The following is a 4,146-nucleotide window of genomic DNA, read 5'->3' as shown; positions in this document are numbered from 1 at the left end:
CGCTTCCCTCGACTCCGGGGGTACGGCGAAGGATGTTGCCAGGGGGCTATAACACTCGCCGCACGGAGCGGCGAGCCACCTTCCAAAGCCACCGGCCTTCCCAGCCGACCCGAAGCCGGTCGCGGCGCACCACCACTGGAGGAAATGCGCCCGGCGACAGCCGTGCCCGCGCGGGGAGCGGTCCCAGCAGAGGAGATCCGCCAGACCCCAACGCGACCGACCGGAGCCGCCGAGTTGAATCCTCCGGGCGGACTGCGCGGACCACACCCGTTTACCTCTTGACGGTTTCACGCCCTCTTGAACTCTCTCTTCAAAGTTCTTTTCAACTTTCCCTTACGGTACTTGTTGACTATCGGTCTCGTGCCAGTATTTAGCCTTAGATGGAGTTTACCACCCGCTTTGGGCTGCATTCACAAGCAACCCGACTCCAAGAAGACGCGATCTCGACCCGCCTCTCACCGCCACTGGCCTCACACCGTCCTCAGGCTAGGCCTCGATCAGGAGGACTGGGGCGACTGGGCACCGTCGAAGAAAGCGCTTCTGTACGCCACATTTCCCTCGCCCGTCAAGCGAGCGGGGATTCGGCGCTGGGCTCTTCCCTGTTCACTCGCAGTTACTAAGGGAATCCTTGTTAGTTTCTTTTCCACCGCTTAGTAATATGCTTAAATTCAGCGGGTTGTCGCGTCTGATCTGAGGTCGTACCCAGAGTCAGAGGATGGCCAGGCCGCACCGCCAGCGTGCGAATCCCCCGCACCACCTCTTAGTGGGCCGGCAACGTCTCACCGCGGACGGGAGTTTGGCCGACGCCGCGACGGTCAGAGAGCCAGCCACCCGCACGTCGCTCACCACCCTTGGCCAGCGATGGTGTCGACGAGTGGCCGCCCCTGCCGCCTCCAGCGCCGCCGCGTCCACGCGCGGGGACGTGCTCGGCGCAATTCCACGGGACCGGAGACCCTCCCCCGTCCACGGCGGGAGGCGAAACTCGGAAGTGCCGGCTGCTTACTCGAGCGGAAGGGTCAGCCTGATTCCTGCCTTGCCGGAGGCCCGGTCGCGGGGGTGACGACCCGCCGCCCGGGACGTGCGAGGCACCAGCAGACAGAGACTGCCCGACGGTCAGAGAGAGGGAGAGAGGAGTGCCGAGGCTCAAGTGGCGAACGGTCGCGCAGGCACGCCACGCACATCGATCGCCAGCCGCGGAACGGCACGGCCTTCAGTGGGGCCGGCGGGCGACGCCGCTCCTGAACCCAGCGGCCCCGAGCCGGACGAGTTGAGGAAGGCACGCCGACGGTGACAGGGTACGGAAGACACAGCGGTGGCCTTCTGGCGACTTGGCCCCCGACAGCCCGACGTTCCGCCGTCCTCCCGATGGCCAGGAGGACCGTGCGGGGGTCGGCCGACGGCGTGGTAGGTGTGCCTGCACGGTGACGGAGCACACACCACGCCCGCCAACCCCTCCGTACCTCCCGAGACCGGTGGCAGGACGGAGCGGAAAACGTGCGGACTGAACGGGAGAGCCAAGAGCCAGCGATCCACGCGCGTGCGACCGTCCAAGTCACAGCGTTCGACGAAAACCTCCTCCCTCGGCCAGGCACTCGGCGCCAGCAGGGGAGACAGGATCAGACGCCCCGCCGGCCACTTAAGGCCGAGGACGAACCACGAGACGGGCGGCTGCAGCAGCGGGCGGCCTGCAGCTCCCAGCACTCTCAATCGATCAACCATCGAGTCGGGTCAGCGTGTCAAACCGGCGAGCTCCACGGTCAGGCCGGCGGCGCACCAGCACCGGACCTCCGCGGCTCCCTTCACTCTTTCCACTGCCAGCCAACCGAGAGACGGACCCAATGCGGACGTGCAGAGCTTAGGCAGACCCCCCACTGGAGGCTCAACACTTCGTGGCAGCTCCGTGTCCCAGAGACCAGGAGGGTTGGCACACACACACAGTGTGAACCACCGACAGCCATTCTGGGACCGGTGACAGCCGTGCTGGCCCCACTGCCACGACACAGACGGACGCCAGGCCGCGCTCCCCGGCGGGGGGATGGCGTCGAGCCTGACGAACGGAATGTGCAGGGTGGGGGGGAAAGGCCAAGCGCTCCGACGCCGGAGGGCTCCGGAGTCTGAACTTAGGGGGACAAAGAGGACGGGTCCTCTGCGACACCCCAGCCGCGCTCTCGCCAGCCAAGGCGAGTGCGATTGATTGCCAAACGACCCTCAGACAGGCGTGGCCCCGGGAAGAACCCGGGGCCGCAAAGTGCGTTCAAAGTGTCGATGATCAATGTGTCCTGCAATTCACATTAATTCTCGCAGCTAGCTGCGTTCGTCATCGACGCACGAGCCGAGTGATCCACCGTCAAGAGTTGTCTGAGTTTGTTTTAGGTCTCTCCCTCGCCAGAGGAAAGCGACCCGGACCGCACATACGCTCCCCACCTTGAGCTACAGCCACCTGCACGCCGGCGTGCGGGCGGAGCAGGGTGGCGTGAAGCGATGGGGAGCACCATCCTGGTGCGGCCCGCAGAAACATACGTCTATTGGGGGGAGGAGGACAGGGCGCCCAAGAGGCGATGCGTGCCCCAACGCACCGCAGCGACGGAGGCAGGATCACCGCCACCATGTCGCCCGCCTAGTATCACGAGGCGTGCAGCAGCTTTGCCCTAGGAAAAGCAGAGGCGGGAACGGGCACCGGCCATCGGTTCGGCAGCGTCACTGACGCGTGCACGTGGCGGCGTGTCGGCGAGCGGACTTCCTGCGAGGAGGCGGGGGCGGCACTCGCCCGAGCAGACGCCCGCCCGGCCCAGCCACCGCCGAGGTGGACTGGGAGTCGCGGCAACGGCTCGTCATACTCGTTCCCACACTCACAGCGCAGCTTGCCCGCAAGCCACCGACCACCGATCGACGCCAGGCGCCCCGACCGAGAGCGGGATCGCTCGTTCGCCCTGCTGGCAGTTCGCTGGGGATCACTACTGCACGGAGCTCGGAGACCGACGGGCGGCAACTCGAGAGTCTTTAAACCACCACCCCCATCCCGCAAGTGCAAAGAGGCTGTATACGCACAGACGGGTGAGGGGAATAGGTACCCCGTCGGGTTTGAAGGGAGCGTGACTAGATAGCAACGATGTAAACCCAGCCGATTTGGGAGCGAAAGACCGGCGCCTGCATCACCGGCTTCGTTTCCCGTGGCTGGAGAGTACACCGAAACCCTCCGTCTGTCGCGAGCTCCCGACGACGCGGTGCCGCCAAGCAGCAGGGCCGGACCTGGTGTGGCTCCCCTCGTCGATCACAGACCGGTCGGCACTACTGACGAGACGGTGGAACGGGCTTCGCCCCTTGTGACGAAGGGTGATGCGAACCCGCCCGCCCGCGGTGCGTTCGGGGTGGACTCGGCAAACGGAGATTTGAAATCGGAAAGTGTCCTCCTGCCCCGCGCAGGTAGGCGCCCAACAGTTGTGGGGGGTTTGGCGGTGACCACGGCTGCAGGGCCTGCTACCCCGACGAGCTCTCCTGCTGGCCCCGAAACCACCCTCGCGAGACAAGTTGAAACGGAAACGGGCGTACCCCCAAGCCGACGATCCTTTCTTATTTGTTACTTTTTTTTTCACTTGCTCGAGTTGTGGCGATTTGGCGGTGACCACGGCTGCAGGGCCTGCTACCCCGACGAGCTCTCCTGCTGGCCCCGAAACCACCCTCGCGAGACAAGTTGAAACGGAAACGGGCGTACCCCCAAGCCGACAGAGATCCTTTCTTATTTGTTACTTTTTTTTTTTCACTTGCTCGAGTTGTGGGGGTTTGGCGGTGACCACGGCTGCAGGGCCTGCTACCCCGACGAGCTCTCCTGCTGGCCCCGAAACCACCCTCGCGAGACAAGTTGAAACGGAAACGGGCGTACCCCCAAGCCGACGATCCTTTCTTATTTGTTACTTTTTTTTTTCACTTGCTCGAGTTGTGGGGGTTTGGCGGTGACCACGGCTGCAGGGCCTGCTACCCCGACGAGCTCTCCTGCTGGCCCCGAAACCACCCTCGCGAGACAAGTTGAAACGGAAACGGGCGTACCCCCAAGCCGACGATCCTTTCTTATTTGTTACTTTTTTTTTCACTTGCTCGAGTTGTGGGGGTTTGGCGGTGACCACGGCTGCAGGGCCTGCTACCCCGACG

The 4,146-nt window shown here is 64.4% G+C and overlaps 1 non-coding gene across 1 annotated transcript; it reads right to left on the bottom strand.

The window, feature by feature from the left end:
- Positions 1 to 2,202: 2,202 nt before the first annotated feature.
- Positions 2,203 to 2,356, bottom strand: LOC140469713 (5.8S ribosomal RNA). Its single transcript, XR_011956221.1, has one exon. It is a non-coding gene; the product is annotated as a 5.8S ribosomal RNA (ribosomal RNA).
- Positions 2,357 to 4,146: the final 1,790 nt, after the last annotated feature.

This window comes from Chiloscyllium punctatum, chromosome 49, assembly GCF_047496795.1.
Source record: "Chiloscyllium punctatum isolate Juve2018m chromosome 49, sChiPun1.3, whole genome shotgun sequence".
In the NCBI taxonomy this organism is placed as follows: domain Eukaryota; kingdom Metazoa; phylum Chordata; class Chondrichthyes; order Orectolobiformes; family Hemiscylliidae; genus Chiloscyllium; species Chiloscyllium punctatum.
The sequence above is the reverse complement of the archived record's forward strand: the minus strand, read 5'-3'. Positions and strand labels throughout refer to the sequence as shown.